General features: G+C 30.5%; 1 protein-coding gene and 1 long non-coding RNA gene across 2 annotated transcripts in view; one reads left to right on the forward strand and one right to left on the reverse strand.

Moving 5' to 3' along the window:
• The window catches only part of LOC107447843 (progranulin), a 131,534-nt gene that overhangs the window by 36,091 nt on the left and 78,966 nt on the right, over positions 1-16,477 (forward strand). The gene's annotated exons all lie outside the window — the stretch shown is intronic.
• On the reverse strand, positions 6,753-11,540 carry LOC139425533 (uncharacterized). Its single transcript, XR_011636723.1, has 3 exons — positions 11,459-11,540; positions 8,880-8,948; positions 6,753-7,101 (listed from the first exon to the last, which is right to left on the reverse strand). It is a non-coding gene; the product is annotated as an uncharacterized lncRNA (long non-coding RNA).

Below are 16,477 nucleotides of genomic sequence, written 5' to 3' on the forward strand. Positions count from 1 at the left end.
AAATTTTTTTTGTTTTGTTAATTTTTAATACTTTTTATTCCTGTACTGATTCACTCTTACTCTTTCACTTATTTTACACTACAATATTTTAAATTGTTAATTTTTTAACAGGAATTTTTAAATTTTTCTCATTATTTTAGAATAATTTAAGTCAAAATAAGTGAAAATATTATATTTAGCATTTTATAATTTATGATTGCGCAGTACAAAATGAAACACCGTTGTTTTTCCTGCATTAAAATTTTCTAAACATGACGCTTCCAACCAATCTTCAAATGTGCACTTATTTAGAGTTAAATTAAGAAAAACAATTATTCATTATTGAAATTACAAAATTAATTATTGATGTACTTTTGAGTAAGAATTATTGATACAATTTTATAAAAAAAACTTTCGAATAACGCTTTTAAAAAAATGCACAAGTTTTTTCCTGATAATCTAAACAAATTTTTAGTAACTATTCGAGTATTTTTTAAAGTTAAAAAATACCTAAATATATTTTTGCTTATAATTAGAGTGTCAGGAAAAAAAAAATTTAAAACGGACACCACTCTCCAATCTACGTCAAAAGATTATTAATATGCTACCTTTGTAATTTTTCGCCTACACTTTACGACGACGACAAATGAATCAACAGCAACAAAAGCATTCATTAAAAAAAAAAAATTTGAAAGCATTACTTTATAAAACTGAAGTGCCACTATTAGCTCTTTTTTTATTATTTTGTAAAAAAAAATTTTTAATCGAGTCTTTTAATGTTTATGAGTTTTTTGAATATTACATAGTAAGAAAATTTTAATCATAAAGCATCTTTTATGGTAATATCATGTTTTTATTCATAAAGCATCTTTTTATGAACGGTAGCATCTTCACTTGAATTCCATAAATAACTATCATTGTGGTATACTGATTATTTTTTACTATCATTTTGAGGTTTCAAAAAAAAAATAAGAAAGCAAATGCTACAGTTTGATTATTCCCAGCATTTTCAATCGGATAATGCAATGCAGTATGCCCTTCAAATTTAAGTATGAAAAATGCACGAAGACACACGATATGTATAGATAATCTTCAAAAAGTTAGCATCGGAGTCCCCCCCCCCCTCGTCATTTGAACGGTACCCATGACAAAAACACTCGGAAATGTCGTGTAATGTTTTAACTCAAATCCCTAAAAATCCCTTGCGCATCCGAAAAATTTCGCAAGTTTCACTCTCCCACTAAAGGAAGAATTAATCAACTATGTCTTTCAAAACGGAGGGAAATCGGTTTTCCATTTGAGACCCTTTATCGTCATTGGCATCATAAAGATTTGGCGAGTAATCATCTACGGGAACAGGTGCGGTTTTTCAATAGAGCTCCTCCGCCCACCTCATCAATCATTCAGGTAGGGGAGAAACTTTTAGGCGAGATCTATAAGACAGCATTTTAGTCAGCTCCTTACCCATTCAACGAAGTTCTCATTCACGACTTTCTGATATCGTTAGGTCTCTGTTTTGTTCAATTTTGTTTAGGACTAATTATCAATTGTGTTGCTTTTAATCATTAGTTTAATTTTGGGTCAATTATTCTATTCACACTTCTTTTTTCTTCTCGTTCGACCTTTTCTGCTTCTACATCTTTTTCTTTTCCGGCTACTCTCTAAACTAGCCGGTAGGCTCTCCTACCCACTCGCTTGGCATCGAATGCTAAGACGTGGAACAGAAACTGGATAACTTTAAAAGCTTCCATGCACTGAGGTGGAATGTAAACTATATTGACTCTCCGGCTAGTATAGGGTGTCATTATCTAGTCAATCTTCTAAAGATTACCTATGTCTCTCCGGTGCTCAGAACCCTCTGCACATAAATAAGACACCAAGCTCTGTTTTCTCTGGACAAAGCGCTGCTGTTATACCCAGCATAAATTTTTTCAAAGTTGTTGTAGTTGAAATTAATGTGCTTGAGCTGCACATTGGGTTATTGGCGATTGTCTGGGAAGCATCCCTGAGGATGATCCGAAGACATGCTATCACAAGTTAGATCCTAAGCAGAAGAGACGGCACCCCCACATCGGGCCCGGCAACCTGGGCATGAAGCTTTTATTTATTTATTTTTTAAATTGGCCTTCTGTGCTCCTTTTTACTTGCTTTAGCCACCCTACGGATGATTCTCGCCGTCATCCGCGATGAGGATCAGGAGTGGATGGTAGGAAAAGACTTCGAAGAATCTTTGGGACTTCATTACGAAGAATAGCCTTCCGAAATCGTCCACCAGTGGAATGAAAATTCAAAAAATTTAGAATCATAGAACTTTTGTTTCACTCCGAGAAATGAGACTGTCAGTGAACAGCGGAATTTGACTCGTTGTCGGTCCTAAGCGTTTTTCGTAAGTGAGAGACCACGTAATAGAAACTAAAGTCTCCATTCCAGTGCTGCTTGAGCTTTAACGTTAATTTAGAACCAGGTAATTTATTTGTTGCGCAAAGTGAATCGTGGAACAGAGAGAAGTAGTATAGTGCTTCTATTTGTCGATTAGCAGCGTGCTTATTTTACTTGATCATTTATTGCAAAGTATGTCTGAGAGTTGTTCTATGGTGAGAGCTGAGATCGAAAGCCTAGTGCCCCACCCACTAAAGAAATGGTGAACACCCTCAACCAGGATTAATTAATAATTACATAGCGCCCGGCGAAGAGCTGAAAATGTCTATACTGACTCTTTTAGACGACACTATATTAGAAACTATGGTCAAATAATCTTTAGCTTGATAAAATTAGCTAACTTTAAGTCAGACATACTCAATAGTGAGTGCAATTGGTCAAATTAGAGGGTGAAAGATGAAAAGATGAGATTGAAGGATGAATTGAAATTATCGATTGAAAAGCTTAGTAGAACAATGCAAATGAAATTTAAAAAATTTGGTATTTGGGTTTCATGATTTGGGTTTTTCTCTACATGAAGAACAAGGTAAATACGCTTAGCAACTGATGGTCAGCAATACACCCTAGAAAATTACTCGTTTAGCATCGAATGCCAAAACGTGAAGGAGAAAATGGATAACTTTAAGCAACTGCTTCCATACATTGAGGAGGAATGTAGATTCGAATTGGAAAAATGGATCCTACATGGGAAGCAATTAATAATAGTCTTGAAAAAATTTAATACAACAAACACAAAACGAGATTAAGAAATGAATATCAAACGTTTTGAAGCGATTCAGTTTTTATTAAACTTTTATTGAAACTATTCATCTTAAGGTTTGAAAATGTAGCAAATGTTTAATATTTCGTTGTCTTTTGCTTTCATTAACGAAGCTTTCTAGAGTGGACTTGGGGAATTTGGCACTTTCCAACTGAAGATCCTGAAGGAGTTCTGCCATTAAAAATTGCTCTCGTGACCTTACTTTTCTTTCGATGAATTCCCGCGGTGTTTTATTGGATTCAGGTCAGATGATTGAATCGGTCATTTCAAAATTCATCATAGCTGCAAACCAACTTTTCACAATTTTGGAGGTGAACTTAGAAGCATTATCCTACTGAAATATCCATTACGGAGGCATCTTTTTATGAGTATAAGGTAGCATGCGAACTTCTAAAATATTTTTATAAACAAATTGATTCATAGTCCCATCAATGTGTACGAGGGGAAGGCGCCATTATGATAAAACCTTCCCAGACCACTATTGGTCTGTTTTCGCGATTCACTGGGGGCCCTTGCTATCGCAGGTCCATTCTGGTGACTTTTGGACGACGAATAAAACGTCGGCCATCACTTCTAAACAAAAGAAATTTTAACTCATCTAAAGGACCTTCCAGTATTTAGTAGCCATTTATTACTAGAGTTGCAGCGAAAAGTGTTTATTTATTTTCATAAGTTTCTGGAAACGATTAAAATACGACATGATTGATAAGAACTTTATGATTTAAATGAGGAGGAAGCTCGTCAAAAATGGTTAAATTGATCGGCAGGAAATCAAGTTAATTGCTCTTTTTGAGAATTATAATAGCTCTCTATGACATTGTAATAGCTATTGACAACTATAAGTCACTGCACCACAGCTGAAGGAGCTATGAAAAATTCAATGAGGGCATAGCGGAAATTTTCAGTCACTGCACCATTGTTGAAGGAGCACTGAAAAGCTGCATGAGGGCATAAAAACAAATTTTCAGTCACTGCACCACTGGTGAAGGGGCACTGAAAAGTTGCATGAGGGTATGAAGTAAATTTTCACCCACTGCACCACTGTTGAAGGAGGGGAAATTTGCTGCACATTAGAAATAATTTAACACGACGAAATGAATCAGCTGTAAGAAAAAAAATCTTTAAAAGTCGTCAGTGAAAGGAAGAATTTAAACAGGGAGAAGGATTTTGATAATTTATTTGAGGTCAAACATAAAAAAGGAGATGACTGTGAGATTTGGAAGACGTAAAACTTTTAAATGGCATTTGCACCAAGAAAATAATGAACTTTCAGAAAAGAAATTATGCACCAAAGGAGTGCACTTTTGGCAAAGATGCGTGAAAATGAAATCCCAAGAGCTATATCCCATACGTAATCGTACAATTATGCAGAAGAAAAGTCAAGCCTGGTGCATAGAAAGAAATCAATGAAGTTTTACGTTCGCTTGCTTGCTGACATAAAAATGCTAGGGTGAAATCAGGGAACATTCACACAGAGTGTGAAGGCCTTAACATAGAAAAATCACGTTAAAAATGCTCTATTACAGTCACGGAATAGAAGGAAGTCAGTAAGAGAAGTTGTTAGATTTCAAAATTGTCTCTTCAAAAGTCTTACAAGAACATGCATCGAGGAATGAAAATCAGAAAGTCCAGGTTTTGTCCCTAGGCTGAATAGCGGCCAAAAATATAGATTCAATCGGACTAATTTATATACATATCATAAGTGGTGATCGAAATGGTCTACAGGTGACGTAGAGCAGAACTCTCTACTTATGGCATCACTCCGCGTGCTTTCACCGTTATTGTGTAGAGAGTCATAGAAGAAAGGAGTACATTAGTTTCTGTCTTAAGTTTCAAATAGTTAACTTTTAGTTGCCTTCTGTTTCAACTTAGGATTCTTATAGATAGATCTCTTCCAGGCTATGAGGAATTCTAGCTTTGGTTGTTTAAAGTGGTAGGATGTAATAAGTGGACATTCTATAGCATAGTGCCGCACTGTTCCTGCTCCTCCACAGGCACATGTGTTGTCAGTAGCCAGGCAGAAGCGCTTTAAAGGGGCCACAATCTGTAAAGAAGAAGATTAGCAGCCTATTATATTCTACTAGTTTGAATGAGACATCTGATAAAATTTCTCTGATTAATATTCCCGATTCCGAACACAATATTATCCCATGACTTTTGTCACTTCAGTGAATTTAGAATCCTTGTCAAAAATTATATTAAAAAATCTCTCACATAAGGGATACCAAAGAAACAAAACCGTAAACGAATTTTGACAAATCACAACTAGGAAAGTGGAATGAGAAAAGTTCGAACTAGTTTGATTTCCAAATGGAAGTTAGGGACGTTTCTGTAGCACTTCTCAAAAAGTTTGTTTCATTCGTTTGTTCTTTTTTTTTCGCTGAATTTAAAAACATTAGATTATCCTAAACAGTAAATGTACGTGATATAGACATTCCTGTAGGAATGATATGGACATTCCAATAGGAATGATATGGACATTCCTGTAGGAATGATATGGACATTCCTATACATGTAAGGAAATACCATTTTGTTAAAAGATACCTCAACACGCAAACTCGTTACCTCAGTTCTGTCTGTACCCTGCATTCTGCCCTGATCTGACTTTTCAGCCATTGTTTCATCTGTTTCCCCAATTTCTCTAAGATTTTTTTCTTCATCAATTTTTATTAAATTATTTTACAGGTTACTGTGCCCTTTCGTATTTCTGATCAGTCCTCCTTTCTAAACTTTTTTTTCATTTTTAAACAAAAACATAAACATTAAAATTATATTCAAGAATATTTTACAGGCGCATTAAGTATTTAAGAACAAAAGCAGAAACGTTAATTAAATTCAAATAAGATTGAATTCATTCCGGCGCTAATTGGAAAATGTAAATGTCTGACTCAGTTGTTAGAACGTTCGCCCAGAAAGTTGTTAAACGATTTTGATGAGAGTTTTTTTTTTTTTGTTTTTTTTTGCATTCAATGAAGAAACAATAAAATTTATTGTGAGGATTTAATTATGCCAAACAATATTTTTGCAGCAATTTTAATGTGATATCAACATTTATTACTGATATAAAAAAGTAAAAAGAAATAATAATGAAAACAAAATTTAATCGCATAACAAAATTTCATTATCAACAACAAGAAAAATCGATTTACAACTTTTTGAGATGTTTATGCAAGAAATTCCCCATAGATTTAATACAATGGACGAAAATCATAATCAACATTTTTATGCTGTTAAAACACTTTTTAAGCCAAATGAAAGCAGATGAAATGCTCTCTCTCTCTCTCTCTCTCTCTCTCTCTCTCTCTCTCTTTTTTTTTTTTCTTTTTTTTTAGTGAGTCTTGCTCAGTAGACTGTAGATCGTCTAACTTTTCTAATCTTTGACTTTTAGTAAACGCTGTCAGCAAATTTGTGATTACATATTATACATCGTCCCTCAATTATTTTATCTTTTATAAGTTTTAAGTGAAATACTTTAGAATCTACTAAATAATATTTTTTTTTAATTAAATGCTGTCTAAAAGTTAAATTTATCTATTCTAAAATCCTTTTTCAGTTTTCATAAACAAAAACAATATACATAAAACGAATCCTTTATTTCTATATTACATATTTACATACGAGTATCAAACAAGTCAAACGAGACTGAGATGTTTATTTCATAGGAAATGCGGGCGTCTTAGATTGTGATAGCATCAGGCTGTAACCATGGAGGCAGTATCTGGAGGTAGGATCACATCGAGTGCCGTATGGGCAACAATGAACCATATCTGCGCAACACATTGCTGAGGGGTATGGGCAGCATGAGTATGCTCCGTTTGGTAGCGGACAGCATGTCGATCCGACTTGACAGTAGTAGTATCCACCTGGACAGTACACTACGCTATTCTGGGCATCAGTATCCTCCGAAGTCACTTCAGGGATCACTGTAAAAATAAAATGGATTATAATAGAATTTACATTTTAATCAAGGCTCTTGTCATGCCACTTTTGAATTATACATTTCATTGCATTTAATTTCAATGAACGCTTAAATGTATCTTTAATTTAATTAGTTTTCTCTAATTCCTTTCTCAATAAATGCAAAAAAGAAACATTATTATTCAAGATTGACTCACAATAAGTTGATGTCAATCTTCCTCTTGCTTATTTTGAATCTTCTTTTTTTTTTTACATGAAATGAAATGCCTTTTAATAGTAATGAATTAACATCAACATAAAATACGTTCTATTGTATGTTTTCTTCATTTTTGCCACGTCTTTCAAAGTTTTAGTTTGCTGAATAGACAAATTTGTCCTCATTGTGTTGGTGCTGTTTGCTTGGCTCTCAATGAAACTTCATTTTCGATAAATCGCCAAAAGTGGATCTCCGGCTCTATTCCGAGGCAACTGTTAATTTTTCAATTTTTATCTGAACTCACACCTGTTGGGATTTGTCCGTACTTATCCGTCTACCTGCTACCTATCTGGTTACCCGTTAAAAATTAGCATTTTACTAGTTTTCTTTATAATCATATCTTCATTGCTGAAAAACTATCTTGAGACCTGGTGTTTAAAAATCTTCTTTTTCCCTACTATCTGATCGTGACATTTATAAGCTTTTGTTTTCTGCACTTGTTGTGATTATTGTAAGGATAATGCTTACATTTCACCCATTGCTAACACAAAGAGTGCAATAAACCAGAATGATTAATAAAACGCAGCTTCTATTATTTAAAAATGAAATTTTTATTTAATCTTTAAACAGGACTGTGTTAGTTGTGTATAGAACAACACATTCGGTTCAAAAATGCCTCGACTCACTCTCTTTAAATAAAAAATTTTATTACGATGTTTGCAACTAAATATCTGTACTGTCTATACTCCTTGTAAATTAAATTGGCATTTTAAAGGTTACATAATATCCCCGCTCTTCACTCTAACCACGGTTTCGTCAAATCTTGGTTTTTCCTCTCTCCAGTATATTCCAATTTATTATTGAAGTGTAAAAGACAAAAGAAGATTAACTGAAACCCTGGTAACAGAGAGGGGGAAATTAGGAGAGTTTAGAAATCGAGTAATCTTGAGGCGCCTTCTATAATTCCAAAAAGTATGATTTCAACTTTTCAGATTTCCTAAATTGAGAGTTTGTTGATATAAAGTTTTGATTTAAAAAAAAATTAGAAAATAAGAAATCTTTTATCGTTAAATAATATGATTCAAGTATTCACTGATTGCTAAAATGTTTAGAGAAAAAATAGCGCATTTATATTTACCTAGCAGAAAATACTGTACTATAATATACTAACTTTTGTTTAAATTTAATATTAAACAAACAGATTTTTAATTAGTTTCTAATTTCAAATTTTGTATTAGTTCTTGATAAAAAATAGAATGCTCTTTGAGATATTTAGTTCGTAGATTTAGACCTGTATAGTTTTTAAAACCAACAGTGATCTACTAAAAGTTACTGAAATAATACTAACATAATATTTTTCGTTACATATTTTTTAATTCATTTAAATATTTTTCAAAATAAGCTCTGTTTTTCACAAGTTCAAGAAAGAATATTAAAAGTTATAAAAAAATATTAGAAAATTTCTCTATTCATCTGAAACAACCTCTATATAATATCATAGATAGATGCAGTTTTAAATCTAATTCAACATTAAAAAATAAAAAAAAATTTAAAAAAAGAAACTTCAATTTTCAACTCTTAACTTACCTTCAGTGCAGGATCCAGAACAGAAGAGAGCACAAACCGATAGCACAAATAAATAGTACATATTCAGACCTGAAAAAAAAACATTTTTTATTTTTTAAGGATCATTAGCGATTCATTTTTATTTTCATTTTTCGCTATTGTACGTGATTAATTTTTTTCAATTATAGTGAAGCTATATCAATAGTATAATAAAAAAGAAAAAAAAACCAAAAGTACAATGATAATTATTTAATATTTCAGAAAAATTATAACTGCAGAATGCAAAAAGATTATCCTCTAATTGTTGTATTCTAAAACGAAATTACATCAAACAAAATAATTTTATTCTAATTGTTGTATTTTAAACAAAAATGTGAGAACCACAACGATTATTCTCTATTTGTTGTATTCTAAAAAATTACTGCGGGAAACAAAATGAATATCCTCTAATTGTTGTATTCTAAAAAATAACCGGGATAAACAAAACAATCATCATCTAATTGTTGTATTCTAAACATAACTGTAAAAAAAAATTATCTCCTAATTGTCGTATTCTAAAAAATTAACAGTGGGAAACCAAACAGTTATACTCTTATTGTTGCATTCTAAAAAATAACTGTGGGAAACAAGACGATTAGACTCGAATTGTTGTATTCTAAAAACTAACTAATTTATTATTTCCTTAAAAGAAAAAGAAAAATGCAAAATTCATCTACATTTACTGTGAATTGTTAAAAATTAACCCTTAAATTTTGCTTAACTTTCAAACTATTTCTATGAAAATTTTTGTCCCTAGAAATCATAGTAACTAAAAGAAATTTAACTTGGAAACTGATCCAAAACTGCAGTAGTTATGATAAAAAATAAAAAAAATTTTAATTATAAAAGAATTAAAAATCGCGTCTTTAATTATGATCGTTCATTTTTTTAAAAGAGATTAGCAAAAGTTTTTCCTTCATTTTCTTCAGAAAATCTAAACTTTAGTTTACAGATGAAACTGCAGTACTACGTTAAGAAATATTAGTTAAGAAATATTACTGCAGTTAAGAAATATTACTTCCTTAATTTAAGTTTCAATCGAGGTTTCAATTTTAATTGCAAAATGTTTTTTATTTTTTATTTACATCGAACAAATTCATAACAATTATACTACATTTGTTACGCATACAGAAAATGCTATTTTTATATGCAATAATCAAAATTCCATATAAAGTATCATTAAACTAAGAAAATTTTTATTAAATATAGAAATAGCCATACATTATGGTTTTCGGTAATATTTTTTCAAAGATGTTTTATAAAAAAATCACTAGGATTGAATGATAAAATTAAATGCATAAATCAAAAAAACATATTCAATAATCAACACACCACCTCGTAATGAACTTAAGGATTTTGTTGAGTTTGAGAATAACAATAGAAATATTTGATCAAATAGGCATTAAAAATTACTTATAATAATACCCGTAGGTAGTTAAAAGCAATAAATAATAATCATGGAGTTCTGAATAGATTCTTCTTTTGATAGTTTGCATTCAAAGTTTTTATTTTTATTTTCATTGGGATCTTATCTTGTCCTATTTCTTTTACAAAAACTTCAGTGCAACAGATAAGGCTTTATAAAGTCAATCTCAAAACAATGATATTGGAGTAATAAGCGACAATCAAGAATTCGGTAGTTTTTGATAAGGTTTAATGTTTGCAAAATTGTTATTTCAGAAGATTAATGAGTACAATGATAAAATGAGTAGGAATAAATAAACAGCTTAAAAAAACATAAATAGTGATTCTAGGGGAATAGAGGCAGGACAACATTAATGCCATATCTTTCCTAGTTAGTATTCATATCATACTGTGCGATACATATCAGTGTATGATGCCTACCTTTTCTATAATATAAAACACTATTGTGTATATTGTTTAAAATATCCGATGAAATTTCTTTTTTTTTGTATTGGCAACAAAGAACTGAAAACTGGCATATATGAGGCAAATGAATAAGTCCTAAGCACGAACGCTGAACAGACGCGTTTACAAATTTCTCAATGAAAATTCTAATCTCACATGGACGATTTAAAGTTTAAACAGTGAAATTATAAATTAGACTGAATTAAGAACTATAAATTAGACAGAAATGAAAGATTAAAAAGTGGTGACCCCTTGGTATGATATCTATCTGGGAGCATATATAATTTTATTACATATATAATTGAAGAGTACAGGTTGTGGTTCTTAATATTTTTATCAAATGACGCTGATCGGTTAACGAGTTTTGCAGTCGTATATCTTACTTTAGTTAAGTTGCGCAAATTGTTGATAATGACAGTATTATACTTAGTTATCCTTGTGCTGTTTAGTCAGTATTCTATAGTTTACAAATTTTATATCATTAGTCAGAACAAAGAAAAGGGCCACATGGTTTGTAATAAATTACTAAGTTTCTATGTTTAAACGACTTGAATTCTATGCAGATAAAATAGGCCTCCAATGCAACCTCAAAATGTAGTAAAATCTATGTAATAAAAGTATTAAGACTAGCGGAAAGCGTTTAATTTGAAAAACTGAAGTTACATATAAAATTAAATATTAATATGGCTTACCTTAGAAAGATATTGTTGCAGTTATGCTTTTCCAAAACAGTGTCAAAAATTAATTTGATAATTTTTCCCATTCTGTCAACACTTATATACAATTCATAATAGAAATATTGCTTACATTATGGTCAATAATACTTTTAGTTGCACATTGGAAAGTACATACATCGTTATCATTGAGCTGATAACATTTCTAATTTGTAAGGAAACGCTTAAAAGTTTGTAGAAGAAAAAATATTATTTTTTGATTCATATTTTCCACTGATTATTTTTACTGATTCATATTTTCAATTTTTCGTACAGTTCGTATTGTTTACTAGGAATACAGTAGTTTACTCTGAAAAATATTTCATAGTAGATCTAGTTTATTAAACTAAATTGCTCATTATACCAGTTTACTAAGAATGTACAATTATACTAGTTTACTAAGAATGCTTACTATAAAGCATGTTTTACAGTGAATCTAGCTGATTATACAGGATATTTTATTGCATATTTCGCATTGTTTACTAAGAATATTGTAGCTTACTACAAAAGATATTTTATGGAGAATCTAGCTGATAAAGCAGGATAATTTATTGTACAGTTCTTATTTTTTATTAAGAATATAGTAGCTTACTATAAAAGATATTTTATAGTAGATCTACTTCATTAAACAAAAGACTTTATAGTATAATTCGTATTGCTCATTGAGCAAGATATTGTAGATTATTATATGAAATATTTTGCAGTCAACTGTGTTCACTAAACAAGATAATTTGTTATACTTTTCTAACTGCATGTTCTCCTGAGCTTTAAATAACGGCCGAAGAGACGATTTTTACCTAGGAATATGCAAGTTAGAAGAAAATAAAATTATAAAGCAAAGTCAAAAATATTGTTTTTAAATTATTATTTTTCAATTAATTATTTTTTAGTTATTTTTAAGTATTATTTACATAATATTTTTAGAGTATGTATCTTCACCTTTCAGCCGCAAAATAAAATCTACTGAACTCACATTATAAGATATTTATATGCCATAAAACTGCCCGAAAGATTTCTTGTATCTAATTTCTTAACTTTCTTATAATTTTAAATTGAAATTAAAACCATTGACAAAGAGGTTTTATCGAAATATATTTTATGTAAACAATCGTTTTGTAAAAGCATACGAATTATAAACAAAAAAAAATAAATCCTATAAGTATGATTTATTAATCAGCATGTTTTAAACCCATTTAGCTTATTGAGCCTTATATTTTGCAGTGCAATTTGCCTAATTAAGAAAACAAATTCAAAGTTAAGTATGATTATTAAACAAAATATGCAATAGTTCAATGTATATACAGGACATGCTATATGCAGCTTACTAAGCGCAATCTATATATATATTTCTCTTACACGGCACCAAAAAAAAAAAGCCTCATTAAAACTCCCCGAATGGCAACGTTAGAAAATCGGCCAATGATTGCTGCTAAAAATGTCACATGGCAAATGTCACATGAGGTGGCTCAACATATAGCGCTTTTAAAAACGGAAACAATAACCAGAGTGAGCATTATCAGGTTGTTCAATTCAGATTCATGCCCTAAAAACATGATAATATTTAATTTAAACTCAATTAGGAATTAATTAGGCTGGCCTTCTCCATGACTATAAATAAGTCACAAGGTCAGACTTTTGAGAAAATCAGTTTAGTATTGACTAAACAAGTTTTTAGTCATGGACAACTTTATGTTGGCCTGTCAAGAGTTAAGTCATTTGACAGCCTTTCAGTAATTGCTCCAAGATGCCAAATCTATAATTGTGTTTTCAAAGAAATTCTAAATGCTTAGTGTTAATTTCTTAGAGCTTTGCAGAAAAAAATGTTTTTTGGAAAAAATTTAATTGAAACTTCTATTGGCAGTAGGCAAGGGGAACTGCCAAAATCAAAACTCCCCGATTAGAAATGCAGCATGGCGACCTCCACGTGGTATTTCTCGGGTAATGCTAACAGCCATGCATTTTAATTTATTGTATGTAAAACATCCTTATTTTGTTCTAAAATGTTATGTACTTTATCACAAATGTTAATTAATATAGAAATTGATTTCAATAATGCTGATCACCAAAAAATATTTCATTTGGCGATAAAACAAATTTTTGTGTTCTTGAAAATGAAAGACTTTTTGAGGGTTATTATCTCACAAGGAAAAGTTAGGGTTTAAAGTTTATATTTTTAAATAATAAAATTTTTTTCTAAAACTTTCAGAATTTCTAGCATTAACTAATTTATTATACACATTTAGTTGAATTTAGGTGAGTAACTGCAATATTTGATAATTTATTTTGCTAATATGTTTCTCATTTAGCTAATGTTTTGATTTTTTCACCATGTACAATCTAAATAGCTAATATACTTTTTTAAAAGCCAATAAGAACATTGATAGAATTCTTCTACATAAGTACAATACTATGTCTTTGATGATAAAATACTATGTCTTTGATGATAATATACTATGTCTTTGTGCTAGAACATTGTGTTCATTGGCGAGCGAGCGCAGCGAGCCATGGTTCACGGCGTGAACCACATAGGATTGCGTAGCAATTCTCGGGGGTTGACGAGCGTTAGCGAGTAGGGGGCAGAGCCTCCTAGTATTTTATAATTCATTAAGCTCATTAGGAAGGATCTTCATAAGTGCAAGTGCATATAGGAATCACCAAATAAGAAGTTTTATTTTGTTTTCCAATTTTTTTATAAGGGGGAAAGGGGGTAGCAGTGGTGATTTAAATGACAATTAGGCGTCTTAAAAGAATGCATATATTACTTCATTTTTTAAAACATGTAACTAATTTAAATTTTTTTTCATGCTATATGTGCAAGATGTTCCGTTATAACTGATCTTAAAACATATATTTTAAAATCCTAATGCTTATTGGCATGATCGCCCGATGTCTAGAGCATTTCTCCATGTCGTTCTCCTGATTGCCAGTTCCTGGCAGAAGATATTCAGAAATACTTCTTAAAAACTATAAGTAATAGAACACTAAACGCAAACAAATATGAAAGCGAATGAAAAAAGAAGCAATATCAAAACTTTACGGATGATTGTCAAGTTCAGTCACAGCAAAGGAGATGTTAAAATCATTAAAAGGAAAGTTATCAGTTATTAATATTAATCAGAATTAATTTAAAAATTGATTTTGCTACATTATTAATGCAATGAAATTTATGAATTTTATTCAAATATCTAAATATTATTTCCGTTATAAATTCAAAAAAAAAAATCGTAGCTTGGATATGGATACTTTAGTTTTCATATAGAACTAAATTTGTATTAAAATGTATTAGTTCCAACAGAAATGACGTTTATATTATTATATTTATTTTATTAAGGTTTTTAGTACAAACTAAATGACTTACTTTGCAATAAAAATTTTATTTTTTTAAAGCAAATAAAAAATTAAACATGAGATCAAAAACAATTAAATAGCGCTTGGGCTGTTTTTGCAGAAAAAACTTAAACGTACACTTTACTATGCATTAACTTATTCCTTTCAAATATCAAATATAAAAATCGCATGAAAATTTATTCATAAATTTCTGAGACATGTTTGTCAGAATTTAATGTTTTCAATTTAATTACCTTATAGCAATGTAAATAAATTACATCCAACAGGTATCACAAACAGGTATCTTAAAAAGTTTCTCCCATTGTCTTTTAATTTTAAAAAATAACTATAAATTATAAATATATATAGTGAAAAATATATTTATCTCAACAAATAAGAAATAAAAATTAATTATGTTTTTTCCTATACATTAACTTCAAATTATCCTGTACAATGTTAGAACTTTCATTCTACAATTTTGGTAAAATAACCGGCAGCAGTCTCTCCATACAATTAACAGTTAAGTTTATGGTACAGAACATTTTTTCCATTTGCGGTTTCAAAATAATTTACAGCTAGTGTGGTTAAAAAACCAAAAATACAAAACTGTACAGTTTTTTGACCATTTATAGATATAACGGTTTCAAAACAGTAAAAAAAAATGTACTTTGAATTGGAGATATTTTAGCAGTTTCATGGTGCAGCGATCTACTCGTGAATCAGAGTATCATATTCTAATAATCCAGGTTCACAAATTGGTGAGTGTAGGACACTGGAAATTCTTCATGTGTTGAAGAGAAGGGAATGGAGGAAATATTGTGGTGTCAACGTTGACAGATTAGCCCTAATATGCACCTATCTGCTAGAAACTAAGTGGCTATATTAGGTGGGCCTAGTTGGTGAGATAAAATTCTGGTTGTCTGATCCCTATTAGGTGAAAGCAAATAATAAACTATTTTTCTCATAGTTAACAGTTTGAATACTATCTTATTTATGATCATTTGGCTGCTTTGTTTGAATATGGTAAAATAACAATTAAAATAAATTGTTTCATGACCGTTTTTTTTTTTTCAAGAAATTTAAAACAGTATAGCTTTTCACCATGATATTTTTTCAACTGTAAATACAACTGTCCCTAAAGTCCCGGAATGGTCAAACCTCGAAAATTACTAATCGGTACAAAAAATAACGCAAATGTTTATAGTATAAAACACAACCAATGATACCAAGAGCAACTTTTCAATTAAACCCCCGGAGAAAAGTGTGGGGACTGTTTCGAAATTCAGGCCCTTCTCACAAACTAAATTTCATTTTCTTTAGTTCTGGAATACACATTGAAGATGCACCAACTTCTGTTGAGTAGAGAATTACCTATATTCGCAGTAGGTGAATCTTTTCCATACATTTTAGAGGGGGATAAAAATTTTGCAATTGAAATTATTATCATAATTTTAGGAATCCAGATTATTTTTATTAGTTTATTAATCTAGACTGAAAAGATTAGATTTAAGCTTAAAAAAATTCAGCAAGCTATAAAACCATGTTAAAAATTTGCCGAAAACGTTAAAAAATAAATATTGGAATCAGACATATCTTTCGTTTTCTTAAAACCTTGTATCTTTAAAAAAGTATTGAAAATAATTGCAACCTTTAGAATTTAAAATTTGTTAA

This window comes from Parasteatoda tepidariorum, chromosome 5 (assembly GCF_043381705.1).
Source record: "Parasteatoda tepidariorum isolate YZ-2023 chromosome 5, CAS_Ptep_4.0, whole genome shotgun sequence".
NCBI classification, from domain to species: Eukaryota; Metazoa; Arthropoda; class Arachnida; order Araneae; family Theridiidae; genus Parasteatoda; species Parasteatoda tepidariorum.